Source organism: Talpa occidentalis, unplaced genomic scaffold (genome assembly GCF_014898055.3).
Source record: "Talpa occidentalis isolate TD23 unplaced genomic scaffold, MPIMG_talOcc4v2.1 talOcc4.13, whole genome shotgun sequence".
Lineage (NCBI taxonomy): Eukaryota > Metazoa > Chordata > Mammalia > Eulipotyphla > Talpidae > Talpa > Talpa occidentalis.
Window position 1 is genome coordinate 52,024,502 of NW_023601322.1, and position 15,411 is coordinate 52,039,912.

Below are 15,411 nucleotides of genomic sequence, written 5' to 3' on the forward strand. Positions count from 1 at the left end.
TTTTGTCATTATTTAAATGGTGGTATATTTCTCCTATAAAACTAAGGATCTACTAAATTTACTAATGAAAATTTGTTGACTGCTTAATGAGCTTTTGGTGTACTTTTGCATCTTATTGTAGAAAAACTGAACTTTATTGTCATCTCACTAAAAAAAAAAATACAACATGTGGTTATGAATGAGTTATCCAGTACAAAAAAATAATGGCATAACAGCTCTTACAATGTCTTAAAGTGAAAAATGTGAGACTGACCTGTTATTTGGCTGAAGTTTTATTGGGACAAGGCCTCGGTGTTGACTAAAAGTTTCAGGGAGTGACTGATGGACTTTCTCTGGCCAGGTGCCTGATTTGTGTGCCCCAGATGACCAGATGGCCTCTTGGGAGTCTCCTGCTTCTACACTCCCTGCTTGCTTTACAGTGCAAATATGCCCCTGCTGGGGCAATGGATGCTCTGTTGCCTAATTGCTTGGGGGGGCTCAGACTTTGAAAAAAGATCTCCTCTGGGCCTGCGGGTGTAAATAAAGATAAAATTCTGCCATAACAGTCTTACCACCTAAAAATTAAAAATTAGAATGTTGTAACTCTAAATGCAAATAAAGTGAGGTGTGTTTAAAAATGTATTTAAAACAGATATGTAAAAGTTCTTGGAAAATTTAGTGTCAAAACAAAATGGCTATCTTAAAAAAAATGGTGCAAAGTAGGAAAAAAAGTGTTAAAGTTCTGAGAGAGGTATCTTAAAAAAAATGCCATGTGCTAGAATAACTTGCTTCAAAAATATTTAAGTTTATTATCAGTAGCATACTTATGAAAAAACCTAGTATGTTCCGGTATAATACTATTGGATGATTCTGATTGTTCTGAAATATATATATATGTGTGTGTGTGCATGTCACAAAATTGAGCAAACTTCCTTGTCCTTTGCCTTAGACCATGATTTTAGGTATGGTCATTTTCAAGTTTTTGTTAATTCTAAAGGTTATTTGCTAAGCTTTGTCTTCAGAAAATTCAAAAAAAAGAGACTGACAATATAGATATGTTTTGGACCTGAAAAGACCTACCAAGCCTTAACTATTGGATTTATGAAAGTTACCAACAGAAGATCGAGACTTAGTACACGGAAAAGTACACTGAGGAGGATTTGTATAATGTTTAATGACTTTTTTTTTAAAAAATTGGTCTTTAGTGTTTTGTTTTTTTAATCTCTAGAAAACTTGTCTTTAAACTGGGCTATGATCTTAACAGTGGCAATTTGCATCTTTTTATGAGCAAACTGGAACATTTGCTTTTCTCTTTTCTCATCCCCAAAATTTGTAGGCAATATTTGTACTTCTAGGGAAAATGTCTATCTTTGCATAATCTCAATAGGAAATTTTATTTATTTATCCTTAAACTACAAAATTAAAAACATGTTTTGTTATAAGGTTTTGATTGAAATTCTTCTGGGAGTAAAATTTGAGCTGAGCTGAGAAGAATGAGCCAAGAAGAGCCTGTCACTTTGCTTACCAGGTTCCACAGACCTCCATGAAAGGTGAGGAAGCTTGCCTCCATTGGCAGGACACTGGAAATCTTAGGTGAAGTCTGGTAAGATTGTGACTTTGATGAAGCCTGCATGGACTGGGTATTAGAAAGCTCACTCCAAGCCCTGTGGCATTTTCAACAAAGCCAACAACATTCTGCTTGGTTATTCTGCCCTGTGAGTTTATGCAAATATAGGTTAAAATTATTTAAAATTAGATTTGGCTTACTATTTTACAAAATTGGGATGAAGGTAGAGAAATTAAGTCTCAGTAACTGTATTCGTCTCTGGTCCTCTTCAATTAGGGCTGTATCCTAAATGTTATCATCTTGAGAAAGAAAAAAGTAATCCTTATTATATTTATTTATTTATTTATTTATTTATTTTTAAGTTTTTTTTTTTTTTTTTAATAGAGGCATGCTTTATTTATTTGTTTGCTGGTTTGTTTGTTTGTTTTGTTTATACATGCACTGGGTACAGTCAGAAGTGCGGGAGGGAGGGTGAGAGAATTCACCAGAGCCAGAGCGGGGAGCAGAGCAGGCAGAAGGACCGAAGTACACTGCTGAGGGGAGCAGCGGGCGGCAGGAGAGGTCTGCGCGCCATGTGGGACCCTCCTCCGGTGGCCGGGGAGCAGCCGGGGATCGAACCGGCGTCGCAGAGGCCGCACGCAGTTTCGCAACCCAGCGCTCAACCGCTGCGCCACCGGGGAGGCCCCTCCTTATTACATTTAGGACTATAATATATTGTATACCTTATTATTACCACACTGCCACCAAGCCTTAACATCATATGGGAAACTGTGGCACCAGCCAGTGCAGGCCTTCCATAGCCCACCCCCTCCACACCACAACGACCCCATTCAGCAGAAAGTAGCCAGAAGATGTTAATAAGTTTGTCTTTCCTTTATTTCTTGCAATCCCCCCCTTGTTTGCCCGTCTCCTTTTTTTTTTTTTTTTTTCCCTTTGTAAAAGTCTCAGGTTCCACCCCCTTGGGTGCATCACTCTGAAGTAAAACTGGCCTACAAACCAAAAAAGAACACTTCAGCCAGCAGATGGACAGCAACCCCTGATCCAAGAATCACCTTTACTCTCCTGCGCACAAGGTCCACTACCTACATGGACTTGCTCCTTGATACTGACGAGTCAATGATTTGACTCAGTTACATAAAACCAGTGGGGAATGTGAAATGGGGGCAATGTGAAATGTAGCAGACCACACAAGGCCTAAGCTTGAGTTAGCTCAGGAGGACAAGTTAGGGCTCTGGGAAAATTCCAGGCCAAAACAATAGAGGCTGGTTCCTGTCAAAAATAAGATGTATGGACCCTTCGTACCTGAAACATGGGATGTGGTGAAATGCTTCATTGCTTGTAACAGCACAGTTTGGCTTCTGTACCCCCACTTGCTGTGGCAATTTCAAACTCCCAGGTGCAGTATGTAACAGCACAGTTTGGCTTCTGTACCCCTGCTTGCTATGGCAACTGCAATTCCCAGGTGCGGTTTTTGGCTTTATAAACCCTTATCACCCCCTGCTCTGGGCTGCTCCCTACAAGAGGGACAGTCGCCGGCTGGCTAATAAAGCCTTTTTTGAAATTTGATTTAGTCTCAGGTCTGTTTCTAGGGGGAGACTCTACAACAATCATAGATGGGAATCTAGATCGATACACAAAAGCAATGGGAAGGGCAAAAACATGGGTGAATTAAAGACTTTTTTATTTAAACCTCTTTAAAAGATTCTACTGTCAAAACAAAAATAATAGTGTTTTGTGGATTGTATAATATAGAGAAATAAAATGTTTGACAATAGTAGAAAGGTGAGGAGATGAAAAATGAGTAATAATGTTATATGGTTCTTATACTACATGTAGAGAGATATAATATCACAATATTACTCTGATAAATTAAAGATGTATACTGTAAAACCTAAAATAACCGCTGAAAACACAACAAAGAATTTCACATTCCCCACTGGTTTAATGTAACTGAGTCAAATCATTGACTTATCTGTATCAAGGAGCAAGTCCATGTAGGTAGTGCACCTACAAGCTCAACAGAGGAGATAAAATGAAATAATAAAAGAATATTCAATTCAAAACAAAGCCAGAAAAAGAGAGAAAAGAACAGATGAAACAGGGCCTCCCCTGGTGGCGCAGGCGGTTGAGCGCCACACTGTGAAGCTGTCCGCAGCCTCTGCAGTGCAGGTTTGATCCCAGCCTACCAGCGAGGGTCCCACATGGCTAAGCAGACCTCTCCTGGCTCACCCGCTGCTCCCCTCAGCAGTGAGTTTCAGTTGGTCTGCCTGTTCTGTTCACCAGAGACAGAGCCGGGAACAGAACAGGCACAAGGACCGAAATACACTGCTGGGGGGAGCAGCAGGCGTGACAGGAGAGGTCTGCTGTGCCATGTGGGATTCTCGCCGGCCGGCCAGGATCGAACCCACACTGCAAAGGCTGCGGACAGCTTCACAGTTCGGCGCTCAACTGCCTGTGCCACCAGGGAGGCCCCCTCACAGCAAACTTTTAAAAAGCTGAAATTCCCAGGGATACAATGAATGCACCAACAATGTGAAATTGCAAATGCTTGGCCAAAAGGCCTCACATCTGAGGTTTCAACAAAGCACTAGAAGTCATGGTAGTTATTCTCCTTAACAGGAATGTCCTTCGATGCTGAAGGAAAAAAGGAGAGTCCAAAGAAAGAATTTGAAGGCACAAAAGAAGTAACAATTCACCATATACAAAAATTCTCAGTGAGATAAATAGCCAATTACTCATCCAAGCCCTGGAAGCCAAAGGCAATGGGGCAATATATTTAAAGTATTGAAAGGAAAAAAACTGTTAGTCCAACAAGAAGGCAAAGAGTGAAAACTATAAGTTTGCCTCCTCTATATACTCAAAACCAAATTACAACAAAACAAACAATCCCTGAAATATAAGCAGATGACTATCACATATATCAGGAGCAACACAGCAAAAGAGGAATGGAAAATTCTAATTAAACTGTGTTTAGAATAATTCTAAGGCAGTATAGCTTACAAGAGGGATGGGCAGCTACTGTACGGAACCCCCATACTACTGTTAAGTCAAAGGCACAAACCTTTGGGAACTTTAAAAATTGTGCACTACTTTGGAGAAGGGGGTTCACAGTCAGCATAAAGGACAGAGTGCACCCTGGAGAACCGTAGGAGCAAGTGTGCAGCGTGCTGATTACTGACTTGAGCCTGAGACTTCCAAAGTCAAACAGTTGGAACTCAAGCCAACAGAAAGACCCACGTGGGGTCACCTATGTCTCATCATAGAAGAAGCTATTATTTGCCTCTTATTATGTGATGTTCAAAATACCTGCCTTATCCCCACCCAGGGCCAAAACTGAGATGACAACTAAATGGGCTCACTGAATGAAGTTTGAAGCATCTCAATCTTAATGACAGGATCAAGCACTCCAGGATAAAGCTACATACTTGAGGGCCTCCCTGGTGGTGCAGGAGGTTGAGCGCAGTGTTCTGAAGCCTCTGCAATGCAGGTTTGATCCTGGCCAGCTGCAGAGATACCCACATGGTGGGGCAGACCTCTCCTGTCTCTCCCACTGATCCCCTCAGCAGTGTATTTCAGTCAGTCTGCCTGTTCTGTTCCCTGCTCTGTCTCTGGTGAATCCTTTCACCCTTCCGCACATCTGGCCTGTACCCCAGTTCTTGTATAAATAAATAAATCTCTCTTTTTTAAAAAAAAAAAAAAGCTACATACTTGAAAAGCAAAGAGAACAATTCCCAGCTTGAGACTGTATCTCAACTATAGTTCCTATCCAGTGCTACATCTGTTGCTTAACCACAGCCTAGAGGTTGAGGTTTGCACAAGACTATATGAAACATTTTAGCTGAGAAGTTGGCCTGTGGAAGGGGGACATTGGGAATTCCCAACACATAACTTGGGTAACTGTAGCACAGTAGAATCTTGAAAGCTTGATGCTCCTGGGAGAAAAACTTGCAGTGTCCTGCCCTAGTTCCTTCCTACCTCTGACTTCTTACTGGCACCAGTGCCCTTACCATCTGGGTGGGTACAAAGTCATCAATCTATGAAATAATAGCTGCCTAGAGGCCCTAGGTTTAAAAAAAAAAAATAACTTATGATTATACCCAACTGCTTAGAAGAAGGACATAAAGTCAATTTATTTTTTTATTATTTTTTGAAATGTCCTAGGCTTATTTTTAATGCATATTTATGTAATTATCTCACTCTATCAAACTACCCATGCCCTTACCCCATCTAAGTCATTATTAAGATAAGGAAACTCGGGGCTCGCTGGTGGTGCAAGGGGTTTAAGCACAGCACTGCGAAGCTATGTGCAGCCTCTGCAGCACGAGTTCAATCCCCAGCCACGGAGCTACCCACATGGCGCAGCAGACCCCTTGTCTCTCCTGCTACTCCCCTCAGCAGTGTATTTCAGTCAGTTTGCCTGTTCTGCTCCCACTCTGTCTCTGGTGAATTCTCTCACCCTCCGCAACTCTGGCCTGTACCCCAGTTCTTGTATGCATAAATAAATAAATCTTAAAAAAAAGAGAAAGAATACTCCCTGTTACAACCCATAATAACTAAAATTGAAAAGAGAGAACAAAACATTTTACAAATGTTGGAGCAAGCAAGAAAGAGAAAGATGTGTTAATCCAGTGAAACTGTGGAATACACCTGAAGAAGAACTTGAAGAAATATTTATAACCATGCTGAATTAAGAAAAACAATGAATGATCAAAGGCAGGAACACAATAAAGATAAGAGAAAATATGACATTGTTATAATTAGAGTTAATTGATATAAAAAAAACTATAGCCAAATTTAAAAATATGAGATCCTCAACAGTAGACAAAAAAAAAAATAATGGAGTGAGCTTGAAATCACAGTGGTGAACACACAATTACAACAAGAAAGAGAAATAAGGTAAAAAGTCAAAACAGCTTTAGTGGAAAATGTTAGGGAACAAGGGGTTAAGGCATAGCACTATGAAGCTATCCACAGCCACTGCAGCAAGAGTTCAATTCCAGGCCAGGGAGCTGCCCACATGGCACAGCAGACCTCTCCTGACTCGCCCATGGTCCCCTCAACAGTGTATTTCAGTCAATTTGCCTGTTCTGTGCCCCACTCTGTCTCTGGTGAATCCTCTCAACCCCCACACTTCTGGCCTGTACCCCAGTTTTTGTATGCAAAAATAAATAAATCTTTTTTTTAAAAAAAAGGTACTGATGTTTAAAAAAAAAAGAAATAAAATGTCAGGCTGACCTGATGACTAGCTGAAGTTGGAACATAGCCTGCAGACTAAAAGTTTTAGAGAACAACTGATAAACACCCTCAAGCCCACACACACCCTGATTCATGCATTCCCAGAAGCTTTAGTCAATAAATACTCTGTAACCTAGTTGTTCAGGGCTTAGACTTTGGAGAGAGATCTCCTCTGGGCCCACTGGTGAAATGCCTGCCGGTGTAAATAAAGAACTCCCCTCCTCCTCTCTGAGTGAGGTCTGCTTCCCTGATGGAATTCTGCCATAACACTGTGAAACCCAAAGGAAAGTAATATTCATGTTATAGGGATTCCAGAAGGAGAAGAGAATGAAAATGGCATAGAAAATTTATTTAAAGAAATAGTTGCTAATAATCATCTCAATCTGGGAAATGAACCAGACATTCTGATCCAGGAGGTGCAAACAGGTCTAAACAAAATAATACTAAACTGACACACTCTTAGAAACTTTATAAGTAAAATGTTGAAAGTCAGTGACAGGGACAGAATACTAAAAACATCAAGAGAAAGAAGGGTAGCCTATGAGGGAACATCTATTAGATTGTCTGCAGACTTCTCAGGGGAATCCTTACAGGCAAGAAGGAAATGGCAAGACATATTTAAAGTACTCAAAGAAAACTATTTCCAGCCTAGAATCCTTTACCCTGCAGGATTATCATTCAAGACAGATGGAAGGATAAGGAGTGTTACTGAAAAGCAAAAAATTTATGACTATATCAATACAAAGCTAGACATGAAAGAAATATTAAAAGGGTTATTAAAAAACAACAAAAGAGAAAGAGGGCGGAGCAACATGGCGGAGAGGAGAGGCTGCGAGTAAGATCTCCCATTAAAAAAAGTTCATAGGGGGCCTCCCCGGTGGCGCAGCGGTTGAGCGCTGGGTTGCGAACCTGCCCGCAGCCTCTGCGACGCCGGTTCGATCCCCGGCTGCTCCCGGGCCACCGGAGGAGGGTCCCGCATGGCGCGCAGACCTCTCCTGCCGCCCGCTGCTCCCCTCAGCAGTGTCCTTCGGTCCTTCTGCCTGCTCTGCTCCCCGCTCTGGCTCTGGTGAATTCTCTCACCCTCCCGCGCTTCTGACTGTACCCAGTGCTTGTATAAACAAAACAAACAAACAAATAAATAAATAAATAAACAAGCCTCTATTAAAAAAAAAAAAAAAAAAAATTAAAAAAAGTTCATAGGGAGGAAAAGCGGCAGGTCCCAGTGAGAACTGGGACACGGAAGATAAACGGGTGACTCCAGCAAACTACCTGAAGAAGAAAGTGGCCATAAAAGAGGACTAAATATAGGCGAAACACTACGGGATTTGCACATCAAAGACATCTTTACAGACACATCACCCAAAGCAGTGATAGTGAAGGCAAAGATAAACAGCTGGGACTACATCAAATTAAAGAGCTTCTGCACAGCAAAAGAGACAATAACAAAAACAAAGAGAAACCCCACCAACTGGGAGAACATTTTTGCACCCAACACTAATGATAAAGGACTGATCACAAAAATCTGCAAAGAGCTGATGAGACTCAACAACAACAAAGAAAATAATCCAGTCAAAAAATGGGCAGAAGAGCTAAAAAGAAACTTCTCTGAAGAGGAAATGCAAATGGCCAACAGGCATATGAAAAAATGTTCAACATCACTTGTCATCAGGGAAATGCAAATCAAAACTACCATGAGATACCATCTCACACCAGTGAGAATGGCACATATTAAAAAAACTAGCAACAACAAATGTTGGCGAGGGTGTGGAGAAAAAGGAACTCTTCTGCACTGTTGGTGGGAGTGCAAACTGGTCCAACCACTGTGGAGAGCTGTGTGGAGATTTCTGGACCTACTAAACATAGAGCTTCCATATGATCCAGCAATTCCACTCCTAGGTATTTACCCAAAGGACACAGAAACATCCATTCCAAAGAGCACCTGCACCCCTATGTTTATAGCAGCACTGTTTACAATAGCTAAGCTTTGGAAACAACCCAAATGCCCAAAAATTGATGACTGGATCAAGAAGATGTGGTACATATATACCATGGAATATTACTCAGCATTCAAAAAAGATAAACACATGCAATTTGCAGCAACATGGATGGCGCTGGAAGGGATCATGCTCAGTGAAATAAGCCAGAAAGAAAAAGAAAAATACCGAATGGTCTCACTCATAGCAGGAATCTAGAAAACTTAAATAAGGGACCAGGAAAATGAATATAAGAAAGTGAAAATCAAAATCAACAAAAAACTATGAACCAGAGACACTTTTTGGGGGGTGGGGGCGGGAGGGGAAGGATTGGGGTCAGAATGGGGCGTTTGCAATTGTATGGGGAATATAAAAATAAAATTTATTATTTAAAAAAAAATAAATAAAATAAAAGAGGACTAGAAGGGAGGAAAGCGCAGAACCCTGCTCTCCTCCCCCACCCACAGAGTCGGCACTCTCCCACCAGCAGAGAGGAGGAAAAAAACAAACCAAAACGACCAACAAGAACAAACTACGCAGCAAGCGGGACTGTGAGTGGAAAGGAACTATTGCAGCCACCACACCCCGTGAACGGGAGCTGCGGAGAACCCTGCAGGATTCGCCGCGGAGGTGAGCTCCAGGTGCCATTAAACAGAGACCCCGCCCCCCAGGAGGAGGCCAGGACCAGCACACAGCCCCGGGCCGCCCGGTAAGCTTGCGCGGAAAAGCGGCGCACTGGAAAAGCAAACGCGGATCGGGATCGGGATAGCGCGGAAAAGCAGCGCAGTTGAAAAGCAAACGCGGATTGGGATCGCGGCTGCCCAGGTCCCCGCGCCTGCGACCTAGGCTTGCAGGGAGACGCGCACGAAGATCCTCACTGAGGTGAAAGTCCCTCACTGAGTATCCAGGAACCAGGCACCCAGGCACGGGAGCGGGGTGCAAAAGACGCCATTCTGTGGACACTGAACTGGGCTACAGCCCGCGTCCTGGACCTGAGGGCTTTGGAATTGATATCCGGAGCACAAAATTCGGGGCGTGGGTTCTCCACGACTGTGGGGCACAAGGCAGACACAGCACCCCAAAGCCGTTGAGGTTTACCCTACCATTCCCGCTCTTTTTCCTGTCCCACGGGGTGAAAAAAAAAAAACAGCTCCCCAAGGGCTGTAGGAGAGATCTCTGGCGCCACCTAGCGACTTGAAACCAGCAGAGGCTCCTGGAGGAGCCAGTGGCCAGCTGGGAAGTTAGCCCACGCCGGGCCCCTGCCGACCAGTTGTCTGAGCCCACAGGGGGAGCGAGTACCCAAAGCCGGGGCAGACCAGGTGCGAAGAAGAGTGTGCCTGAGACTGGACACGCAGGGAGTGTGTCCCGCATCGCCATTTTAGAACAGGGACATTTCTTCAGTAAAGACTGCCTGCAGAAGGCTCCCTCAGGAGCCAGAGGTGAGCCGGGGAAGTTCGCCCACACCAGAACACCTCTGGCCTGCAGTCCAAGCCCAGAGGGGGAGAGAGAACCCACCGCCGGAGCAGACCAGGGGCACAGGGGAGTGTGTCCCCACATCGGCATTTTAGAACAGGGACCTTTCTTCAGTAAAGACTGCTTGAAACTGACAGATGGCTCCCGGAGGAGCCAGAGGGGAGCAGAGAAGCTCACCCAAGATGCCGGCCAGTCCCAGCAACACAGTGTCCCAACGCATACGGCAAATTAGAAAACAGACAGTAGGGAGTAGAAGAACCACACGCAACATAGCAACTCCTCAGGGAAGAAGCACACCACAAAAAGAAAACCAGCCCCCAGATTGCAATGACAGTAACTTGGAAGAACTTCTGAGCCTTCCAGAAAGAGAATTTAAAATTGCCATGATTAAAAAAATGACAGAACTCATAAAGGAAAACAATGATAAGGGAAAAATAATCAACGATCAGAAGAATGAAATTGAGTCCCTAAAGAGGGAAGTAAAAGAAATGCAGGAGATCAAAGAATTAATGGAAGAACTAAAGAATTCTGGGAAAAGCAATGAAAGCAGAATAGATGAAATGGAAGAACGAATAAGTTCTCTTGAAGACACAGAAATAAAAAGAACCAAAACAGAAAAGGAAAGAGAAGTACGAAGGAAAAAGAACGAAGAAAGACTTCGGGAACTATCGGATACCATGAGGAAAGGAAATATAAGAGTTATAGGAATACCAGAAGGAGAGGAGACAGATGTAGGAACAGAGAAAATATTCCAGGAGATAATTGAAGAGAACTTACCAAATGTGAAGAAGGAGCTGAAAATTGATATACAAGAAGCAAGAAGAACACCAAACTTCCATGATGCAAGGAAAAATACAGCAAGACACGTAATAGTGAAGCTCCCAAGAATCCAGGACAAGGAAAAATTAATGAAGCTGACAAGAGGGAAGAAACAGATAACATTCAAAGGAAAACCAATCAGGCTGACATCAGGGTTCTCTGAAGAAACACTACGGGCAAGGAGAGAGTGGAAGGACATAGTCAACATACTCCAAGAATACAGATGTCAACCAAGAATACTCTATCCCGCAAAGCTTTCCATCCTCTATGAAGAAAGAATAAGGACCTTCCCAGACAAACAGAAACTATGGAACTTCATTGCCAATAAACCCCCACTCCAAAAATACTACAAGGAATACTAAAGCCAGAACTTCAGAGGGACGAATAACAACGAAAGAAGGCAAGGAAAAAAAAAGATATTAAAAGAATAAATAAAATCAAAGGAAAGACAAACACAATGGCAAATACAGATGCTAACATATCAATATTAACCCTAAATGTAAATGGACTAAACTCTTCAATAAAAAGACACAGAGTTGCAGCCTGGATTAAGAAACAAAACCCAACCTTTTGCTGTCTCCAGGAAACACATTTAGCTACAAAAGATAAAAATAGACTCAAAGTTAAAGGATAGAAAACAATCCTACAAGCAAATGGACCAAAAGAGAAAGCAGGAACAGCTATACATATATCAGATAAAACAGATTTCAAACTCAAAAAAATAAAAAGGGATCCCAGCGGTCACTACATTATGATCAAAGGGACAATACTTCAAGAAGAAATAACACTAATTAACATATACTCACCAAACGAAGGAGCACCAAAATATATCAGACAACTGTTGTTATCTCTGAAACCAGACATCAGAGAAAACACATCTGTAGTGGGAGACTTCAACACAACACTATCAACAATGGATAGATCAACAAGACAAAAAATAAGTAAAGAAACTAAAGCTCTAAATAAGGACCTAGAGCATTTGGGCTTAACAGACATCTATAGAACACAAAACCCCTCAAAAACGGAGTACACATTTTTCTCAAGCGCACACGGATCATTCTCCAGGATCAATCACATACTGGGGCACAAGACAAACATCAACAGATACACCAAGATTGAAATCATACCAACCATCTTTTCTGACCATGAAGGCATCAAGCTAGAAATAAACCATAAAAAGAAGGCAAGGAACTTTCCTACCTCACGGAGACTAAAAACCACACTACTGGAAGACCACTGGACTAATGAGGAGATCAAAGAGGAAATTAAAAAATTCTTTGAATTGAATGACAAGGAGGACACCAATATCCTAAATGTATGGGACGCAGCAAAAGCAGTAATAAGCGGGAAATATATAGCAATAGAAGCTCACATCAAGAAACAAGAAAGAACTCAAAGAAACAACCTAATATCCAAGCTCAAAGATCTAGAAAAAGAACAACAAAAAAACCCCAAAACCAGTAGAAGAAAAGAAATAATAAAAACCAAAGCAGAAATAAATGAAATTAAAACTAAAAAAACAATCCAAAAGATTAATGAAACCAAGAGCTGGTTCTTCGAAAAAATCAATAAAATAGACAAACCCCTAGCCAGGCTCACAAAGGAAAAAAGGGAGAAAGCACAAATAAAGAGGATCAGAAATGAAAGAGGAGAAATCGCAACGGACACAGCAGAAATAAAAAGAATAATCAGTAACTACTATGAAGAGTTGTATGGAAACAAGTTCAACAATCTAGAGGAGATGGACAAATTCCTACCTCTCTACAATGACCCAAAGCTAGATAAAAAAGAAATAGAACACCTAAACAGACCAATTACAAGCAGCGAAATTGAAATGGTAATCAAAAACCTCCCCAAAAACAAAAGCCCAGGACCTGATGGATTTACAAACGAATTCTACCAAACATTCAGAGATGAATTGGTGCCTATCCTTCACAAACTCTTCCAAAAAATTGAGAAGGAAGAGACAATACCAAACACGTTCTATGAAGCCAACATTACACTAATACCAAAACCAAACAAGGACAACACAAAAAAGGAAAACTACAGGCCAATCTACCTAATGAACACTGATGCAAAAATCCTCAACAAAATTTTAGCTATCAGAATCCAACAATGTATCCATAAGATAATTCACCACGACCAAGTAGGATTCATTCCAGGGACACAAGGATGGTTTAACATCTGAAAATCAATTAACGTTATCCAACACATCAACAAAAAGAAATATAAAAACCATATGATAATATCAATAGATGCCGAGAAAGCTTTCGACAAAGTGCAACACCCATTCATGATAAAAGCCCTTGAAATTCTTGGGATACAAGGAACATACCTCAACATCATAAAGGCCATCTATGACAAGCCAACAGCCAGTATCATTCTCAATGGTGAAAAGCTGAAAGCAATTCCATTAAGATCTGGAACAAGACAAGGATGCCCACTCTCACCACTGCTTTTCAATATAATACTGGAAGTCCTAGCCAGAGCAATAAGACAAGAGAAGACATCCAAGGAATCCAAATAGGAAAAGAAGAAGTCAAACAATCACTATTTGCAGATGATATGATAATATACATAGAGAACCCCAAAAACTCCACAGAAAAACTAATTCAACTCATCAATCAGTCAGTAAAGTGGCAGATACAAAATCAACACACAAAAGTCAGTAGCCTTCCTATACACAAACAATAAATCTGAAGAAGAAGAAATCAAAAAAACCATCCCTTTCATTATTGAAACAAAAAAAATCAAATATTTGGGAATAAATCTAACAAAAGAGGTAAAGGACCTATACAAGAAAACTATAAAACACTGTTAAAAGAAATAGAAGAAGACACAAAGAAATGGAAAGACAATCCCCTGCTCATGGATTGGAAGAATAAACATTATTAAAATGGCCATCCTACCAAAAGCAAATATACAGATTCAATGCTATTCCAATCAAAATTTCAATGTCATTCTTCAAAGAAATAGAGCAATTATTGATGAAATTCATATGGAATCACAAAAAACCCCGAATTGCCAAAGCTCTCCTGAAAAGAAAGAAGGGAATGGAGGCATCACACTCCCAGACTTCAAACTTTACTACAAAGCCATAATCATCAAAACTGCATGGTATTGGAACAAGAACAGACATACAGACCAATGGAATTGAATAGAAAATCCAGAAATAAACCCACAGATTTATGGTCAACTAATCTTTGACAAAGGAACAAAGACTATGCATTGGAGCAAAGAATGTTTGTTCAATAAATGGTGCTGGGAAAACTGGGTTGCTACATGCAAAAGAATGAAGCTTGACCCCTACCTCACACCATACACAAAAATCAACTCAAAATGGATTAAAGAACTAGACATAAGACCTGAAACCATAAAATATATAGAAGGAAATATAGGTGAAACACTACGTGATTTGCACATCAAAGACATCTTATCAGATACATCATCCAAAGCAGTGATAGTGAAGGCAAAGAACAACAGCTGGGACTACATCAAATTAAAGAGCTTCTGCACAGCAAAAGAGACAATAACAAAAAACAAAGAGAAACCCCACCAACTGGGAGAACGAACATTTTTGCACCCAACACTAATGATAAAGGACTGATCACAAAAATCTGCAAAGAGCTGATGAGACTCAACAACAACAAAGAAAATAATCCAGTTAAAAAATGGGCAGAAGAGCTAAAAAGAAACTTCTCTGAAGAGGAAATGCAAATGGCCAACAGGCATATGAAAAAATGGTCAACATCACTTGTAATCAGGGAAATGCAAATCAAAACTACCATGAGATACCATCTTACACCAGTGAGAATGGCACATATTAAAAAAACTAGCAACAACAAATGTTGGCGTTTGTGGAGAAAAAGGAACTCTCCTGCACTGTTGGTGGGAGTGCAAACTGGTCCAACCACTATGGAGAGCTGTGTGGAGATTTTCTTGACCTACTAAACATAGAGCTTCCATATGATCCAGCAATTCCACTCCTAGGTATTTACCCAAAGGACACAAAAATCAATTCCAAAGAGCACCTGCCACACTATGTTTATAGCAGCACTGTTTACAATAGCTAAGCTTTGGAAACAGCCAAATGCCCCAAAATAGATGACTGGATCAAGAAGATGTGGTACATATATACCATGGAATATTACTCAGCATCAAAAAGATAAACACATGCAATTGCAGCAACATGGATGGCGCTGGAGGGATCATGCTCAGCGAAATAAGCCAGAAAGAAAAGAAAAATACCGGATGGTCTCACTCATAGCAGGAATCTAGAAAACTTAAATAAGGGATCGGAAAAAGAATAACTATAAGAAAGTGAAAATCAAAAATCAACAAAACACTATGAGCCAGAGACACTTT